The 21,627-nt window shown below is 32.9% G+C and overlaps 1 long non-coding RNA gene across 1 annotated transcript; it reads left to right on the top strand.

Moving 5' to 3' along the window:
* Positions 1 to 9,830: 9,830 nt before the first annotated feature.
* Positions 9,831 to 11,452, top strand: LOC121219867 (uncharacterized). The gene is made up of 3 exons (XR_005916875.1): positions 9,831 to 10,697; positions 10,777 to 10,857; positions 10,945 to 11,452. It is a non-coding gene; the product is annotated as an uncharacterized lncRNA (long non-coding RNA).
* Positions 11,453 to 21,627: the final 10,175 nt, after the last annotated feature.

Below are 21,627 nucleotides of genomic sequence, written 5' to 3' on the forward strand. Positions count from 1 at the left end.
TCTCCTTGGATTTAGAGGCCCGCGCCTTTCCCTTCCGCCACGTATTTGCCGCCGCCTCTCCTCTGGCGTAAGTAAATACGGTTTGCCATGGATCCTAAACCATGGCATGTATTCTGGAACGCACACTAACTCCGGAACGATGATTTCTTCCCGAGTAGGTAGATATTCATGCCGATTTTCCCACATTTTCGTGTACTCTGACCAGTATCTAGGCCAATCCGTACCTAATAGCCGAAGGTTGATTTTCTGGTGATCGTCAAACACCTCAGGGTCCTCAGGAATCGGTTGTCTACATCCAAACTGTTGTAGGACTCTGTCTGTCTGGTGGGGCTTCACGGTTGCATAGTTGATCAACACCACTTTCGTGTGCCAAGCGTTCAGATTTTGTAAAAACTCTTCCGGGATTACTGCCCGGATTGCTGGATCCTCGTATGGTGTCCATTGAAACTACATGAACATGATAGAAATATTAGTTATATACATAATACAAAATACTAAAACTAAATACTAAATACTAAATATCAATCCACTAGCGAATGTATGGAAATATCTATTTGCAGTAATACTTACTTCTGCTTCCGACCGTTGCTCCAATAGAAGCCGTATATCTTCAAGTTCAGACGGTAATCCACGATTACTTGCCGGATGGTTCCACCTAATTAAATAAATTTTTAGCATACTTTTATTCTTACAAAATCTACATAACAATTCCAAAATGTAATATAAAATTTACCCCGTTACGAGTGGGAATGTATATGGGTGGTTCACTCGAGGACGTAGAAATGGAAAGCGAAACCGTGCCCATGATTGCAGTAGTGACAGGCAACCTCCGATGTTTTCTCTCCTCGGTCGTGTCGCCCCGCACATCTCCCAATATAATGTTGCCAAGATGGCAGACCCCCAACTAAATTCACCGGCTCCTCTAAAATCAACGAGTTTTAGCAGCCACCTTAGATGTACACGGCTCCGTGACGTGTCGGGCATCAGATAACCTCTAATTATTTGAAGAATGTATGATCGAGCATATCGGATTCTTTCAATTTTGGTTGAATTTGCATTCGGATCGGGGAAGGTGGCACGTAACCAGCCCATCTCCACCTTACCTCCATCCATTTTATCCGGAATAACGCCCAAAAGCTCGTAGCACACCGCCTCCCAATTGCTAGATTGGGCAGACCCGGTGATTGGATGCCCGTCCACCGGTAATCCCAATTGCAGATGGACATCTTCTAGAGTGATAGTGCACTCTCCACATAGAAGATGAAATGTGTGCGTCTCGGGTCTCCACCTCTCGATCAACGCACTGATCAGTTTCGGCTCCAACTTGCATCCTCGGCCTACCGTCGCCACATGCCAAAAACCCGCTTCCCTCAAGTAGTTCTCTACTAACGGTGATAGAGGAGCATGCATATTCCGGATATTGCATTCCAATACCCGATCTTCAGACTTTTATAAGAAATAATAAATTAATAATTATCTAAAAATACATAAATAAAAATATCTTAAATAATATTTAAAATTTAAATTTAATACTTACCATTTTCATTTGCTCCTCCGATATGTGATTGCTATCAACACGAATCAATGATCCGGCCATTGATGAAAATATAAAAATATTTAAAATTATTTTAAAAAAATATAAAAATTTTAAAATTATTTTAAAAAAATGAAATTGAGGGGAAATTGAAATTTAATATGGATTTGAGAGATTTTTGGAAGGAAATTGAGAGGATTTTGGAAGGAAATTGAGAGGATTTCGGAAGGAAATTGAGATAGGATTTGTTTGTGAAAAAAAAAGGGGTGGGGGGTTTTATCGTTTTTTTTTTACCGTTGGGGTGGGGGGCAACGGTCAAATTTTTTACCGTTGGGGTACTGTTCACGCGCGGGGGACATCTCGTCCATGTCAGCGCGACCTGCTGACGTGGAAGGAAATCGCGCGCGCTAACGTGGACGCGATGTCCTGACACGTACCCTGACATCGCGCTGACGTGGACGCGATTTCCCGGAAAATGGACCATTCCGGTAAATAATCAAAAAAATCGGCTCATTTCGGTAAATTTAGAAAAAAAGGGCTTTTTTAATAAATTAGCCGAGATCATTATATTTTATTTATAAAAATTTTAATTAGTTAATATGAAAAGAAATTAAAAAGTTCACTTTTCGAAACGAAATCATAAAATTACTTAAATAATTTACTATTATAAGATAATTCAAACAATTAGAGCTACTTCTCGTGTATCATCTTAAAGAAACAACTAGTTAAAATATAATTTTTTTTCAATCAAATAAAATATAAATTTTCAATCCATGACTATGGCTGTGGGTTTAATATAATTAAATTGCTTAATCAACAAATCAGTTTTGATCGATTAAACTGAGCTAAAAAATATAATTAAAATTATATTTTTATTTTTATAAATTTTTAATAATTTATTTAATTGAATCGGTTTGATCTATTAAACTGAAAATAATTTTTTTTATCAATTTAATTTTAAAAACTTTAATCCAAAAGATTACAAAGAAAAACATAATTCTTTCATGCGGAGTAAAATGAATAAGGTTGGTCGAAAATAATTTGGGGATGCAAGTGTGCTGACCAACTATTTAATTAATCTTTTATTTATTTTTTTTATTTTTTTTATTTTTTTTAGTCTTTATGTAAATGTTTGTTAATTTGACTGATGCGACATTCATGTGGCAGTTTATGTATATACTACATTAGTAATTATTTAATCTTTTAAAAATTTAAAAAAATTGAATTTATTTTAGATAATAAAATAGAAATGTTAAATTAAAGGAGTACGAAATGATGGCCTGCTCTATAAGAAAAAACAGAGATTAGAGCTAACAAATAGTTTGTAATTTTCCCTTTTTTATAAAAACAAATCAACATTAATTTCAATAAAGAAATCATTTGTAAAACCGATTAAATCATGTATTTTGTTTTCATAAATACAATGATGAATAAATAAAAGCAAATATTCAACGTCACAAGTAACAATTAGTAGCATAGATGTCCATCCTTCCTGGATCTATTTTCCGCCGACAATTGCCTTGGTTGCAGAATGTATTACTTGCGATATCCTCTCACTTTTTAAAATTATAATGATAATGGGTAAATTTTAGTATTAACAAATGGTTGAAAAAAAAGTGAAACTGAATTTTGTCTACATATTTGGATTAAGTTCAAATTTTAAGGTTGATATTGTTGAAAATGTTTTACTTGAATACTATCCTGCTCAAATAAGATTAAGCTCAAACCATAGAGCAGATAAAGACACGTGGGGTTTCTTATTAAAATGATATAAAAAAGTTAATTACAAAAATGGTATAAGATGTAGATTGATAATAAAAATAAGTTGTTCTCTATAGTGTTTTCGGGTACGTGCCAGGTGGCACCATCCTAAAATTCTCCACATCTTTTGCCATGAAATAATAAAATATTTTTTTAATTGGTACCGCTAATGTGTTAGGCAATACTCAAAAAATAACCGCACTTCCTTAATGACACAATGAATATAGTATTGGTAAGTAAAAAAAAAGATATTTTTTTAAATAGTGTGATTTTATGTGTTAGGCATGGTTTGAATTTAAAAAAAGAAAATTGTTTGTTAAAAAAAAAGCTAAAAGATAAGCTTTTTTTAAAAAAAACTTGTTTTAAAATTTTTGATTCAACTTCAAGTGTGATTGCAGATTTGTTCAAAAGCAAAGTCCCACAACTTTCTTTTTTATTATTCTTTTAGTTCATTCTTTCTTTTTTCTTTTCACAATTTCCTTTTTGTTTTTTTTTTCCTTTTTCTTAACTGAAAACTTTAGTAGCTGTACTCAATAGCCATTAATGTTACTGTTAACGGTAGCCTCTCATGCCGATTTTGGCACCAAAGAAGAGATTTCTTCCTCCTCGTTCACTTCTATGATTCAAATCTTCGAGAATCCGATTCTAAATTCTTTATCATAATGACCAAAGCTTCAAACTACTCTTTCTTCGATCTCCATTTCACACCGTCGAATCATCGCCAATCGAAGATATGTTGTTCCCAGCGGTTAAACACGTCATCTCACCGTTTGGATCACCGAATGGAGTCTAGAAGCTCTAAACTCGAACTCAAAGTTCTCTTTTTCTTTTTTGCTTGCTATTGATTCAACATAATTTTTTTTTCTTTTTCAACTTTTTTTTAAAAATTCAAATAGGTATCGCCTGATACACTGGTGGCACCACCTTAAAAAAATATATTTTTCCTTACCAAAATAGTATATGATCTATATTTAGAGGGAGTACGGGTATTTTTTGGGCACCGCCTTTTACGTTGGTGGCACTACTTAAAAATTATTTTTTTTCAAACAAAATCAATGGTAGAAGATTGAGAGAAAATTAGAATGGTGTCGCCTGATATATTGGCGGCATCCAAAAATACTGTAAAAAACGATCCATTTTTATAATTAATCTACATTTTACATCATTTTCGTAATTTTTTAGCTTTTTTTATTTAGATAATACAAAATAAATATTTAAATATCTAAATGGTATGTGAATACCATTCTTTACCAAATTGACATTTTTGCAACAATGTTGGGGGGTGGAGGGCATGGAGGAGGTTGCACCATTTTTTTTTTCTTATTTAATTATGGAACCATCATTACCAAATGATATGTGTTAAATATATATATATTTTAAGGGTGGAGGTAGTGAGAGAGGCGGCAATATCCGGTTAATGAAAAAAACCCAGTAATAAAAAAGGTCATTTACGATCATTTAATACAAAATATATTTTATAGGACTTGTAATGCCGCAGGTGGGGTGGAGGGAGAGAGATAAGTGTCACCATTGCCTGTGGCGGACAAGACTAATCAGTCACGGGTTGGGGAAAGGGAAAAAATGGCTTTCAGCATATATATTTGTGTTGTGTGGGGTTTGTGGTTGGGGAAAAAATTTTGATTTTGTTTGTAGATTGGGAAGAAAGAGAGGAGAAGCAGGTTATGAATGTTTTTTTTTTGTTTTTAATTTATAGGATATGAATGTTATTTTTTTTCTTATTTATTTTACAAATGGTTCTTTGTGTTGATTTTTATTGAGATTTTAATTTATTTGACATATGAAAAGAAAAAAAGAGAGGGTGTTTGAAAGAAATTCAGCAAGTATGTTTTTTTTTTGAGTAGATGCAAATAATAAATGATCCCATTAAGTTTTTTTTATAGTTTTTGTTTTTTTAACGTTATTATTTTTGTTTTTTATGTACTTAATAGATGGTCTCATTGTGGTTTAAATATTTTAGAGTTTTTTTATTTATTTACTTAACTAGTATAAAGAAGATTATTATGTCCAAAAATTTGAAGTTTTATCATTTTTATTTGTAATCATTATGTATTTATTTGTTGGCTTTTCTATCCCAAAAATACAGGAAAAAAATTAATAACTCAAATGGTATGCCCAAGAGATTATTTATCAAAATAGTACGTTTGCTATAGTGTTTTGTTGGTGTCGCTTAACAAATTTGCAAAATGGGTCACCCTACAAATGAATTACCAAAATGGGTCATTTGCAACAAAAATAAATACCAAAATGATTTTTTTGTTTCAAATTTGTACGATGACCATTTTGGTATTTAATTATTTGTTTGGATTATTGTGGTAAAAAAAATAAAATATGCCATAAATTAATCAAGTTGTACTTGGAGGCATCTAGATTCGAATTAGCTGCAATGATCCGCATGCTTGATTTGAAGTACGACTTGATTTCGGCTTTGGTCGAGCGATGGCGCTCGGAGACCCACACATTTCATTTGATGTGTGGGGAGTGCACCATCACTCTAGAATATGTTGCATTGCAACTCAAGCCCCCAATCAACGGCATTATAGTCACAGGTGTTAGTACATTGTTCAATCCAGCGACCCTTTCCTATGACTTACTAGGACTCTCGCCCGATGATGGTGGCAATAAATTAAAGACTTTGAGATTTTCATGGTTGAAGGCGAATTTAGAGTATTTACCGAGCATTGCCACTAAGTGCAAGGTGATGTGCACCATTTAAGCGTATATAACAACAAAGTCCACTTGATGTACTTGCCCTTGTTATTTGATTTATACACTTTAAGTTCGTACAGTTGGGGCTCATCAGTACTAGCTACATTGTCTCACAAGCTTTGTCGAATGACAAAACGTCGTGCCGTCTGTTGGGGATTGACCCGATTAAGCAACGAATAAGTAAAAAATAGTAGACGAAATTGAGAAATTGAACACACAAATTTAACATGGAAAAACCCCTTGAAAGATGATAAAAAATAATGGGTAAAGATAATTTTACTATAATGGCAAAAGAACGAAGAGTACAAAAGATGAAGATAAAAACAAAATCCCGAAACCCGAAAACAAAGAACTCTCAAAACATAAACACAAAATTCTCCAAAAGTGTTATGAGTTCTAATCTTTTAATGGTTGTGTTTTCTAAGGTTGTAAAATAGCCTATTTATAGGCTAAATTCGTAGGTCAGATAATAATAAAATAATCTAAACTAATCAAAGTTCGACTAAAACAAATCAATAGAGTTTAATTGGGATATTATCTATTCAATTTGACTAAAATATGAGGCATACTTAACATTGTGGACATAAGCGAGTGTTTGGTATTGCTGTAGTCCTGAGCGCTTTACAGGATGCCATTCTTAGCATCAGTTACTCACCAAACATGTCTTTCCACTCTTGAATAGGTGATAAAATTTAACCATTACAACAAGAATTTTGTTTTTTCATGAAAATTTATTCTAACAAGTTTACTTTTTTCGTAGATGGAGTTCTTCTCCGGATATCAATAGGTCATATACACTTCCGATTTACTGCCAGATGTTTGAGACACATGCTGAGGAGGCGTAATTTTTACTAATATTCATTACATGCAATTACTTTATTTATATTATTTGACTCGTGCAACTACAACGATGTTCCTAATTGTGCAGCTCATCTAGATGTCATATTCCTTCCCAGACATTGCGACTATTATTCCCTAGTCTGCTTACATCCACTCACACTTGTGGTGCACTTTTCTAAACAATTAATAGGATGGTCGTAAGGGGTGTGAAGGATCCAATTGACGATAATAGCTTCATTTGTGAAGATGCAAATATTAACTAGAGCAATGTTAAGTCCCTTAAAACAGATAGTCAGAGCTGTGAAGATTTTCAAACCCTTAGTGATGAACTTGTGGCCTTAAGAGATGAAAATGATCCTGTGGGAAAAAGATTGAAGAAGGCACGAGCTAAATTAGAAAATTGAAAACTGAAAATAAGAAATTAGTTTAACAAGCAAGTTGTTACAAATTTGGCTTAATATCATCTGGGCAGTTTTTATTTTTATTTTATTTTTTTCTATGGATGATAAAAATATAAGAAATATGTTAGCCCTACCATAAACGTAATATACTATTTCACAATGAATGGAGATTAAATGTTCATATTTGCATTTGGGTAATTTGAATACAAAATTTTGTAAGTGAGCCATTTTATAAATAATTAATAATTTTTGATCAATTTTTTTAAAAAAGTAAAAAAAAAAAAAGAAGAAAGAAAGTGCATTAAATCCGATGGCGGGACGTATTTTCCAAGCAACTCATCTGCAGTAGAACAAGTATGCAAATTAATTTTTGATTTGAGGGAAAATATAAAATAAAATTATTCAATACATCACATGTATCGACCCTCCAAATTTCCTCATCCTAATCCCTGTCGTTTCACATATCCTCTTCTATCACTTCAAGGTTGAAAACCCGAGGAGTCTCCCTTTCCCTCTCATTTTCATTCATTTTTACGTGTTTAACTGCTGAGAAAATTTGAACAATCCATTGCTGAAAACAATCAATTTGCTTCATCTCTTTCGATACTTGTTGCCTGCTTCCACTGTTGCAACAAGATTGAGAACTCAAACCCAACTCAGGTAAGAAATCTCCCTTTCCCTTTAATTTTGCAATGATTAGTCTGCTTGAAAAACTGAAACTTTTTGTTTCTTATTCTTCGTCATCTACTTTTAACTTTAACATTTCCTTTCTTCTCTTGCAGTTTAAGTATGTTCTTATTCATTCTGTTTTCTGTTTCATTGTTCATAATTTTAGATGGATCTTGCAAATATATTTTCATTGGTTTTGATCATTTCGATGATTCTTTTTTCCTTTGCCTTTGGATTTTATGCCATTGTACCGCAACTTGGGTGGTGCCATATGACCTGGTTGTCAAGTTATGCAAGTTCTAATTGCATTTTCATTTTCATTTCCCAACATGTAATGTTGATCATATTAAATTTAGCATCTTCAGTTCACTTCCATTTTCATTCAATGAACACTAATTTGCGGCTGTAATTAAGATAGTCTTACTGACCAATTGCAGACAATTGAACACAAAACAATTTGGCAATCAGTTCATTTCCAGTTTATAACATTGACAATAATTGATCACAAAAAAATTTGACATAAATATGAGGCATACTCAACATCGTGGACATAGGCGGGTGTCTGATATTACTACAGTCCTGGGCGCTTTACAAGATGTCATTCTTGGCACCAATTACTCAACACACATATGTCTTTTCACTCGTGAATAGGAAATAAAATTTAACCATTACAATAAGAATTTTTTTTATGAAAATTTATTCTACCAAGTTTACTTTTTTCGTAGATGGAGTTCTTCTTTGAGTATTGGGAAGTCATATACGCTTTTGATTTACCGCCAAATGATTGAGACACATGTCAAGAGGGTAATTTTTACTAATATTCATTCCATGGAATTGCTTTATTTATGTTATTTGACTCGTGCTACTATAACGATGTTATTAATTGTGCAGTTCATCTACAAGTCATATTCCATCCTGGACATTACATCTATTATTCCCCAGTCTGCTTACATCAACACAAACTTATGGTGCACCTTTCTAAACAATTAATAGGATGGTCATAGGGGGTGTAAATATTTTGGTTGGGTGAAGGATTCAACTGACGATAATAACTTCCGTTGTGAATATGCTAATGTTAACTCAAGCAATGTTAGGTCTCTTAAAACAAATAGTCAGAATTGTGAAGATTTTCAAACCCTTATTGATGAAATTTTGGCCCTGAGAGATCAAAATAATCGTGTGGGAAAAAGAATTAAGAAGGCACGAGTTGAATTAGAAAAATTGAAAATAAGAAATTAGTTTCATACGCAAGATGTTACAAATTTGGCTTAATATTATCTTGGGTGGTTTTTGTTTTTATTTTCTTTTGTTCTATGGATGAGAAAAATATGAGAAACATGTTAGCCCTACCATAGATGTAATATATTATTTAACAATGAATGGAGATTCAATGTTCACATTTGCATTTGGGTAATTTGAATACAAAATTTTGTAAGTGGTTCCGTTTGTAATTAATTGATAATTTTGGATCAATTTTTTTTAAAAAAAAGTAAAAAAAAAAAAAGAAAGATAAGAAGTGCATTAAATGTGATGGCAGGACGTATTTTTCAAGCAACCCATCAGCAGCAGAATAAATATGCGAATTAATTGTTGATTTGAGGGAAAGTATAAAATAAAATTATGTAATACATCCACATGTATCGACCCTCCAAATTTCCCCATCCTAATCCCTGTCGCCTCACATATACTCCTCTATCGTTTTAAGACTGAGAACCCGAGGAGTTTTCCTTTCCCTATCATTTTCATTCATTTTTACGTGTTTAGTTGCTAAGAAAATTTGAACAAATCCATTGCCGAAAAAAATGAATTTGATTCATCTCTTTCAACACCTGTCGTTTGCTTCCACTATTGCGGCAAGATTGGGAACCCAAACCCAACTCAGGTAAGAAATCTCCCTTTCCCTCTCATTTTGCAATGATTAGTCTGCTTGAAAAAATTGAAACTTTTTGTTTCTTCTTCTTCGTCATCTACTTCTAGCTCTAACATTTCCTTTCTTCTCTTGCAGTTTAAGTATGTTCTTATTCATTCTCTTTTTTGTTTCATTGTTCATAGTTTCAGATGGATCATGTAAATCTATTTTCGTTGGTTTTCATCATTTTAATGTTTCTTTTCTCCTTTGCCTTGGCATTTTATGCCATTGTGATGTAACTAAGAAATGATGAATTTGTCAATCCAGTGAAGCTAATCAATTTTGACAATTTGATCTTGAGTCCCAAACTCATCCGAGAGTTATAACCCCTCTGCAACCAAAGGATATACCTAGAGTGTTTAATAAATTTTCCTTCGATTCAGAAGGCATAATGTGTGTCTATAGATGATGTGGCCCTTTGCTTTTAGGTTTATTTTGGTATTTAATATGATCTATAGTAAACTTGGGTGGCGCCATATGATCTGATTGTCAAGTTATGCAAGTTCGAATTGGATTTTCATTTTCATTTCCCAACATGTAATGTTGATTATATTAAATTTAATATCTTCAGTTCACCTCCACTTTCATTCAATGAACACCAATTTGTAGTTGTAATTAAGCTAGTCTTATTAACCAGTTGCAGACAATTGAGCACAAAATAATTTGGCAATCAGTTCATTTCTAGCTTATAACAATGACAACAATTAAACACAAAATAAATTTGACTGAAATATGAGATATACTCAACATCGCGGAATAGGTGAGTGCCGGTATTGCTGCCGTCCTGGGCACTTTACAGGATGTCATTCTTGGCACCAGTTACTCAACGAACATATGTCTTTCCACTCGTGAATAGGTGATAAAATTTAACCATTACAACAAGAATTTTGTTTTTTTTATGAAAATTTGTTCTAACAAGTTTACTTTTTTTGTAGATGGAGTTCTTCTCCGGGTATCGAGAGGTTATATACAATTTTGATTTATCGCAAGATGATTGAGACACACGCCGAGAAAGGGTAATTTTTACTAATATTCATTACATGCAATTACTTTATTTGTCTTATTTGACTCGTGCTACTATAACGATGTTATTAATTGTGCAGTTCATCTAGATGTCATATTTCTTCCCGGACATTACGACTGTTATACCCTAGTCTACTTACATCCACTCACACTTGTGATGCACCTTTCAAAACAATTAATAGGATGATCGTAAGGGGTGTAAATATTTTGACTGGGTGAAGGATTCAACTGACGATAATAGCTTCCTTTGTGAAGATGCTAATGTTAACTCGAGCAATGTTAGGTCCCTTAAAACAGATAGTCAGAGCTGTGAAGATTTTCAAACCCTTAGTGATGAAATTGTGGCCCTGAGAGATGAAAATGATTGTGTGGGAAAAATATTGAAGAAGGCATGAGCTGAATTAGAAAAATTGAAAACTGAAAAAAAGAAATTAGTTTCACAAGCAAGATGTTACAAATTTGGCTTAATATTATTTTAGACAGTTTTTTTTATTTTCTATTGTTCTATGGATGAGGAAAAATTGAGAAATATGTTAGTCCTACCATAAACATAATATATTGTTTCACAATGAATGAAGATTCAATGTTCATATTTGCATTTGGGTAATTTGAATCCAAACTTTTGTAAGTAGGTCCTTTTGTAATTAATTAATAACTTTGGATCAATTTCTAAAAACAACAAAAATAAAAAAAATAGGGTGGACCTTAAATACGACGGCAAGACGTATTTTTCAAGCAACCCATACTGCAACAGAACAAGTATGTGAGTTGATTGTTGATTTAAGGGAAAAAATAAAATAAAATTATATAATGCATCTGCATGTATAGTCCATCCAAATTTCGTTATCCTAATCCATGTCACTTCACCTTCTTCCTCTATCGCTTCAAGATTCAGAACCCGATGAGTCTCCCTTTCCCTCTCATTTTCATTCATTTTTACATGCTTGGTTGTTGAGAAAATTTGAACAAATCCATTGCCGAAAATAATCATTATGCTTCATCTCTTTCAATACTTGTCATCTGCTTCCACTGTTGTAGCAAGATTGAGAACCCAAACCTAACTCAGGTAAGAAATCTCACTTTCTCTCTCATTTTGCAATGGTTAGTTTGCTTGAAAAACTGAATTCTTCTTCTTCTTATTCTTCTTCTTCTTCTTCTTCTACTTCTTCTTCTTCTTATTCGTCTACATCTAGCTCTATCCTTTCCTTTCTCTTATGGAAGTTTAAGTATGTTCTTATTTGTTCTATTTTTTTATTTCTTTGTTCATAATTTCAGATGGATCTTGCAAATATGTTTTCGTTGGTTATCATCATTTTTATGTTTCTTTTTTCTTTTCCTTGGCATTTTATGCCATGGTGCTGCAACTAAGAAATGATGAATTTGTCAATTTGGTGAAGCCAATCAATTTTGACAGTTTGATCTTGAGTCTCAAACACATCCGAGAGTTATAGCCCCTCTGCAACCAAAAGATATACCTAGAGTGTTTCATAAATTTTCCTCCGATTCAGAAGGCATAATTTATGTTTATAAATGATGTGGCTTTTTTGCTTTTAGGTTTATTTTTGGTATTTAATATGATCTACAGTAAACTTGGGTGGTGCTATATGATATGATTGTCAAGTTATGCAAGTTCTAATTGCATTTTCATTTTCATTTCCCAACATGTAATGTTGATTATATTAAATTTAGTATCTTCAGTTCACTTCCATTTTCATTCAATGAACACCAATTTGCAGTTGTAATTAAGTTAGTCTTATTGACCAGTTGCAGAAAATTGAACACAAAACAATTTTGCAATTAGTTCATTTCTAGTTTATAACAATTACAACAATTGAACACAAAATAAATTTGACTGAAATAGGAGGCATACTCAACATCGTGGACATAGACGAGTGCCTAGTATTGCTGCAGCCCTGGACGCTTTACAAGAAGCCATTCTTGGCACCAATTACTCAACGAACATATGTCTTTCCACTTGTGAATAGGTGATAAAATTTAACCATTACAACAAGAATTTTGTTTTTTTATGAAAATTTGTTCTAACAAGTTTACTTTTTTTGTAGATGGAGCTATTTTCCGGGTATCGGGAAGTTATATACAATTTCGATTTACTGCCAAATGATTGAGACACACGCCGAGAAGGGGCTAATTTTTACTAATATTCATTACATGCCATTACTTTATTTATGTTATTTGACTTATGCTACTGATAACTCTTGAAAAGAGTTATATTTTATGCCTTTAGACCTAGTTAATTACTTGTACTTAAGTACATTTTGTTGCATTTTAGGACATTTTAGTTAGCATTTTTTAATATTGCATTAGGACTTGGTCTGTGTTGAAATTATGTGTTTTTAATCACTTGAGGTGGAGTTTTTTTTCATTTGGCAAAAATAGGTTTTGGAATGGGAAAATAAATGAGGGAAGTTTTGACAGGGGAAAGTGCAGATAATTTGCCAGCACGAATGTCGGAAAGACCAAGTCAACATTTTTCGCGCAGCACTCCTAGTTCAAATTCAAACTTGTACCAGATAAATCCCTCTAAAAGAGGAGAAGATAATCACGAGCTATTAGCCAACCCTAGCCTAATCTATCTATAAAATCGATGAAGAGGACCTCACAAACGGTGTAAAAAAAAGTGAGAGAGATCCTTAGGCGTGAATAAGGGTTCAGTTGTGCAAAGGAAAAGAAGTCAAAGACAGTTCTTCTTAGCCATCACAGGAAGTTGTGCTGCCAAAGTGTGGACTGGGAAAATGAAAGTTGTTTCCCGAAGTTCTTCTGTTATTTCCATTAGTATTCATTCAAAAGATTTTATTTAAGTAGTTAAACACAATATCAGATAATATTTTGGTTTGGAATTTTATTTCTGAGCCCATGAGCTAAATCTCATAGGGTTGGGATTACTTTTGATGAAACCTTAACTGTTTTTATGGATGTAGTATATATCTAATTTACTTTATTGTTTCATTTTATTTTTCTTATTTCTTAATTAAAATGCAAACAATCTTTAGACATAGAAGATTGTTCGTATACTTATAAACTAATTTTAATTTCGAAGGGGTTGGATTGGTTGGATTAAAATTAAATGGAATAAGCAAGTATTCAATAGACACTTGTAGTCGACTCTAGACATAGAGTTACGATCATAAAGAAAGAACCTAAGCAAGATTTCTAAAAAGCCTATAGACATGGGCAAGGTAAAACTTAAGGTTTTGCTCTCACGAGAGGTAGGCCATTTTAAAACTCGTCTATGCAGTAAAGTGTATACAATTTTGCCAAGGCATTATTAACAGTAATGGTTGATTTTGGGTAATCCTGACCTTCCGAATCAACATCACTTTATCCTTATTCTTTGTCGTAGAATCTTTGCCACAACATATTTAATTGTTTATTTCTTTATTTACATTTTATTCGGATAAACACTATTGTTATTGTCATTACATTTCTGCTTTCACTTTTACCATAGAATTTCCAATTATTCATCAATTCCATCTATCACATACATCATCATTCCTTTGAATTATCGCTACCTACTTACCTTAGTTTACCATAGCATCTTATTTGTTGGTCTTGCCATAACCATGTTACAATAACTTGACCACTTTTGTGCCTCAATATGATCCTCGTAAGAACGATACTCACTCATCACTTTATTACTTGAACCAACATCTGTACTTGTACAAAATTGCACATCATTTTACATACAACAGCTACAGTAACAATGTTATTAATTGTGTAGATCATCTAGATGTCATAATCCTTCTCGAACATTGTGTCTATTATTCCCCAATCTGCTTATATGTGATAGCTACTGTAACGATAATAGCTCCAGTTGTGAAGATGCTAATGTTAACTCGAGCAATGTTAGGTCCCTTAAAACAGATAGTCAGAGCTATCAAGATTTTCAAACCCTTAGTGATGAAATTGTGGCCCTTAGAAATCAAAATGATCGTGTAGGATAAAGATTGAAGAAGGCACGAGCTAAATTAGAAAAATTGAAAACTGAAAATAAGAAATTAAATTCACAGGCAAGATGTTACAAATTTGGCTTAATATTATCTTTGACAGTTTTTGTTTTTATTTTCTTTTGTTTTATGGATTAGGAAAATATGAGAAATATGTTAGCCTTACCATAAACATAAAATATTGTTGCACAATAAATGAAAATTCAATGTTCATATTTGCATTTAGGTAATTTGGATACAAAATTTTGTAAGTGGATCATTTTGTAATTAATTAATAATTTTGGATCAATTTTTTTTAAAAAAAGCAAAAAAAAAAGAAGAGAAATGAAGTGTATTAAATGTGAAGGCAAGACATATTTTTTCAAGCAACCCATACTACAGCAGAAAAAGTACGTGAGGTGATTGTTGATTTGAGGGAAAATATAAAATAAAATTATACAATACATCCACATGTACCGACCCTCTAAATTTCTTCATCCTAATCCTTGTCACTTAACATATCCTCCTCTATCGCTTCAAGACTAAGAACCTGAGGAGTCTCCATTTCCCTCTCATTTTTATTCATTTTTACATGTTTGGTTACTGAGAAATTTTGAACAAATCCATTGCCAAAAACAATCATTATGCTTCATCTCTTTCAACACTTGTCATCTGCTTCCATTGTTGCAGCAAGATTAAAAACCCAACCCCAGCTCAAGTAAGAAATCTCCCTTTCCCTCTCATTTTGCAATGGTAAGTCTGCTTGAAAAACTGAATTTTTTTTGTTTTTTTTGCTTCGTCGTTTACTTCTAGCTCTAACACTTCTTTTCTTCTTTTGCAGTTTTAGGTTTGTTCTTATTAATTCTATTTTCTATTTCTTTGTTCATAATTTCAAATGGATCTTGCAAATTTATTTTTGTTGGTTTTCATCATTTTGATGTTTCTTTTTTTTTTCTTTGCCTTGGCATTTTATGTCATTGTGCCAAACTAAGAAATGAAGAATTTGTCAATTCGGTGCATCCAATCAACTTTGAACAATTTGATCTTGAGTCTCAAACACAGTCGCGAGTTATAGCTCCTTTGCAACTAAAGGATGTACCTATAGTGTTTCATAAATTTGCCTTCGATTTAGAAGGCATAGTGTGTCTCTATAGATGATGTGGCTTTTGGGTTTATTTTGATATTTACTATGATCTACAGTAAACTTGGGTGGTGTCATATGGTCTGATTGTCAAGTTATGCAAGTTCGAATTGCATTTTCATTTTCATTTCCCAACATGTAATGTTGATCATATTAAATTTAACATCTTCAATTCACTTCCATTTTCATTCAATGAACACAAATTTGTAGTTACAATTAAGCTAGTCTTACAGACCAATTGCAGACAATTGAACACAAAACAATTTGGCAGTCAATTCATTTCCAATTTATAACATTGACAACAATTGAACACAGAACAAATTTGACATAAATATAAGGCATACTCAACACCGTGGACATAGGCAGGTGCCTGGTATTGCTGCAGTCCTGGGTGCTTTACAGGATGCCATTCTTGGCATCAATTACTCGCCAAACATATGTCTTTCCACTCGTGAATAGGTGATAAAATTTAACCATTACAACAAGAATTTTGTTTTTTTAATGAAATTTTGTTCTAACAAGTTTACTTTTTTCGTAGATGGAGTTCTTCTCCAGGTATTGAGAGGTTATATACGCTTTCAATTTATCGCCTGATGATTGAGACATGCCGAGAAGGGGTAATTTTTACTAATATTCATTACATGCAATTACTTTATTTATATTATTTGACTCATGCTACTATAACGATGCTATTAATTGTGCAGTTCATCTATAAGTCATATTCCTTCCCAAACATTGCGGCTATTATTCCCCAATCTCCTTACATCCACTCACACTTGTGGTGCACCTTTATAAACAATTAATAGGATAATTGTAGGAGGTGTAAATATTTTGAATGGGTGAAGGATTCAACTGACGATAATAGCTTCAGTTGTGAAGATGCTAATGTTAACTTGAGCAATGTTAGCTCCCTTAAAATAGGTAGTCAGAGCTGTGACTTTTTTCAAACATTTAGTGATGAAATTGTGGCCCTGAGAGATGAAAATGATCATGTGGGAAAAAGATTAAAGAAGGCATAAGCTGAATTGGAAAAATTAAAAGTTGAAAATAAGAAATTAGTTTCACAAGCAAGATGTTACAAATTTGGCTTAATAAGAAATTAGTTGTTTTTATTTTCTTCTTTTCTATGGATGAGGAAAATATGATAAATATGTAAGTTGTTCCATAAATGTAATATATTATTTCACAATGACTGGAAATTAATGTTCATATTTGCATTTTGGTAATTTGAATACAAAAATTTGTAAGTGTGTCATTTTTATTTAATTAATAATTTTGGATCAATTTTTTTAAAGAAAGAAAAAAAACAATGAGGAAGTGCATTAAATGTGACGGCATGACGTATTTTTCAAGCAACCCATACTGTAGTAGAACAAGTATGCGAGTTGATTGGTTATTTGAGGGAAAATATAAAATAAAATTATATAATACATCAACATGTACTGACCCTCCAAATTTTCTCATCCTAATCCTTGTCGCTTCACCTTCTTCCTCTATCGCTTCAAGACTGAGAACTCGAGGAGTTTCCCTTTTCCTCTTATTTTGATTCATTTTTACATGTTTGATTGCTGAGAAAATTTGAACAACTCATTTTCCGAAAACAATCATTATACTTCATCTCTTTCAACACCTGTCACATTTTTCCACTATTGTAACAAAATTAAGAACCCAAACCCAACTTATGTAAGAAATCTCCCATTCCCTTTCATTTTTCAATGGTTAGTCTACTTGAAAAATTAAAATTTATTATTTATTCTTTGTCGTCGTCTACTTCTAACTCTAACCTTTCCTTTATTCTCTTACAGTTTAAGTATGATCTTGTTTATTTTATTTTATGTTTCTTTATTCATAATTTCATATGGATCTTGCAAATCTATTTTCGTTTGTTTTCATCATTTTAATGTTTATTTTTTTCTTTGCCTTGCCATTTTATGCCACTGTGCCTTTATCAATCTGGTGCAGCCAATTAAATTTGAAAATTTTAATTTTTAGTCTCAAAGACAGCCGAGAGTTATAGCTCATCTGCAACCAAAAGATGTATCTAGAGTGTTTCATAAATTTGCCTTTGATTCAGAAGGCATAGTGTGTGTTTATAGATGATATGGCTTTTGCCTTTTAGGTTTATTTTAATATTTAATATGATCCACAATAAACTTGGGTGGTGCCATATGATCTGATTTTCAAGTTATGCAAGTTCCAATTGCATTTCATTTTTATTTCCCAAAATGTAATATTGGTCATATTAAATTTAGTATCTTCATTTCACTTCTATTTTCACATATTTATACATTCATCGACCTCGATCTCCGACGGTTCACATCCATTACCTTCCTAACCTCTTCGACAAATATGTGTTTCACCTCCATCTAGTTAACTTGTTTCAACCCCATTCATGGTGTCAAGGTTGCCAACCTGTAGAACGTAGTTGAGAAAATAGATGAAATTGGAAGATGTCGTGTTCGCCTTAACACGAAGTTAACTACCTCTACTAGGTTGGTGGTCATATAACCATATCGAGCCCCGTCACCAAAACTTTGAGCTTGTTGTCATAGCTCCATCGTACCCAACCACTCTCGGAAAGAAGTATTCATTTCACCTTGGATGTTACCCTCAAGTCTGGTCATCATTTGCCTGAAATGGTATGGCTCTAGCTCATACGCTATGTATGTATTAAGAAAAGACAAGTTATAGTCTCAAATTAATTTGTTGAAGTATTAAGAACATCTAAAACATATGTTGAAACTAAATTATACCCATTTTCACAACTTGTTTCCGCCAGTTTACATTATTGTAGTCTCGATGAAAGTTAGTCGCGATGTGTCGAATGCAGTAAACAGATTTCCACGGAACACTGGAACGCCTAATTGCGATAATTATTCCCTTCAATCTATTGAATATGATGCAAATATTGTTGTCCCTAATAATATACGTCTGCAAGTTCTGGTTCCCGTCTTGCGCAACCACAATAAGTAAGATCTGTGTATATTTTTCATATAGCTAAGTCTCATCAACCTGTATAAACGACTTACAGTGGGGAAAGGCCCGCACGCATAGATTCAATGTCTAGAACATCTATAAGAAAATTATTCATCCCGGTTGTAGTTTATCATCTGGGTTGTAATAAGTTCGCATCTGTAACTCAATGACAATCCCTAACACGTACTCCCTCATAACAACTATCCACCCCTGTAACTCATTGTACGACCCATCTCAATCTCCGTACAATGCTTTATGGCCATCTGTTTAGCTATCTATGTTTTTCGGTATGACACACTGGAACCGTTCTTGCATTTCGACAATCAGTATCGAAACAGGAACGATGGGCATGTCCTTCACCATTGACATGATGCAGTTGTAGATAGTTTTGGCATCAAGTTTGCGGTGATCTCGCGTTATACGTGTTGAAGTGCATGTGTGAAGCCTAACAAATTTTCGGAGCTCCCACATTTGCAACCTCTGGATAAATGCAGCTCGTACCCGCCAATTGCAGCATCCTATTGACCTCTAACACTCCCCAATATATAATGTTGATTTAGATACGATGACTTTGTAGTCAACCGACATATTCATGCTTTACCGTTTAATGGAAAATACGCAGTCTTCCTTGGTTTCAAATTTTTGTCCCACAAACAACTCCTTACATTTAGGATCTATGACCAACCAGTAAGTAGGTAGTATATTGGGGTACTTCGAGAACTCGAATGCATGCGTCACATCAGAATCTATAATGACTTGTGTGCCCTAGGATCATTATGTATCACAACACCTCAACTCAGGTTCCCTACTGAAGACGCGTTAACATTTAACATTTCTATCGTCATTCACGCCTTCGTCATCGATATCATTCGGGACCTCGTTTAGATCGGGATCACTATAATCTTTAACCACGTGATCAGAAAGACCATTATTATCATATCCATTATCACCATCCACATCGGTCTCAATTACCACTAAATATATTTGTAAACTGGAACTCATGTTAAGGTTCTCAGATGCAGGTGGAGCATTAAAATCGACATCAATATCGCGTACATTCGATCGCCTATTAACGTACTTTCTCGGAACCACCGAACATGGATCTTAAACTCCATGTTTTTCACCTATTGGAATGAAATCTTCAGTTGGCTCCAAATCAGCTAACTCAGCAAACAACTGAATTGGATCAGTTTGGCAACTTAGGTTCTGGCAATAAAGTGCAATCTTGTCTCCACGTCTTCATCGTCTACAAGTTCCATCTCGGTGAATTTGATGGGATTTGTCGAAACTGGAAATTTGTAGAATAGTCTCAAGATCCTCCTCCCACAACATCTAAGAATTTTTGTATTGATCTTTTCTTTCATATCATTAACCAAGACATTTCTATTAAATCTTATTGCTACTTGTTGGCGACATTCAAATATACATCCAACTGTTGTCAAAATTACTCCATCAAAATAAACACATACGAAAAATTGATTATTCATCTTCAATACTAGATCTATAAAAATAATTAAATTTCTTAATATTTTATTTCAAAAAAATATACTGAAAATTTTTTTTATATATACCAACCTTAAGAATTCTTCTATGTTTTCTCTTATTCTGCAACCAATTTTTTTCCTTTTCTCGTCTTCAAAATTGCTCAAGAAAACACAGCTTAAATAGGGGTTCAGCATTGGGTGTCGCCTGTCAGGTACCCTCCATTGGGTGCTGCCTGTTAGGAACCTTCCACTGGTGCCGCCTCTCAATCATCCTCCACCTCTTTAACTCGTATTTTTACCCGATTTTACCAGTGTATAGGCACAAAATAAAGGTGCCACCTCTCTTACTCCCTCCATCCTTAAAATATATATATTTAATACATATCATTTAATGATGATGGTTCCATGACTAAATCAGAAAAAATAAATAAAAAAAAGTAGTGCCGCCTCCTCTATGCCCTCCAACCCCAACTCTGTTGCAAATATACTATTTTGCTAAATAATAGTATTGCATACCATTTAAATATTTATTTTGTATTATCTATATAAAAGGCCTAATTTTTTTTATATTATTTTAATAAAAAAAGCCCAAATATGTGGTTATAAAAAAAAGTGTTTGTAAATTTGCGGTCCTCCTCTCATCTAATACTCAAGCACAAACTATATATAATTGATACGGTATGCTTAGAGTCAAAGATAAGACTTTTCCATTATTTGAGGCAAAATGAGAAAATATTATTATCTATGTGACGCAATGTTCCATGATACCAAAGACTTTTTATCAATCCTCCACCGCCTTTCAAATAAATTCTGATTTACATGGGATGAGTTCTCAAAGTAGGCTTCAAGACTTCTCACCAACCTATTATTGCTTTAATTATTAATAAATTTCCTTTTTTTTTTAAATCCAATGTTTTATGGTATCAAATTGAAATTATTATTTGGGTACATATTTAAGATTAGAATTTTTACTATCAAATAAATAATTTAAGATAATTAAATATAAGACGTAATAGTAAAATATATTATACTTTTAAAGAGATAATACAGTTTAAACTTTAGAGACGATATTATTAAAAAAAATAATTATAAATCTCAAACATAAATCACAAAATAAAAATAAATAATTTATCTAAATTTTATTGGATGTGCTGTTAGAGGTAAAGATGAATATTAGTTATAATATAAAATGAGAAGTTGTAACTTAAAAGTATGATT

The sequence above is a fragment of the Gossypium hirsutum genome, chromosome D08 (assembly GCF_007990345.1).
Source record: "Gossypium hirsutum isolate 1008001.06 chromosome D08, Gossypium_hirsutum_v2.1, whole genome shotgun sequence".
In the NCBI taxonomy this organism is placed as follows: domain Eukaryota; kingdom Viridiplantae; phylum Streptophyta; class Magnoliopsida; order Malvales; family Malvaceae; genus Gossypium; species Gossypium hirsutum.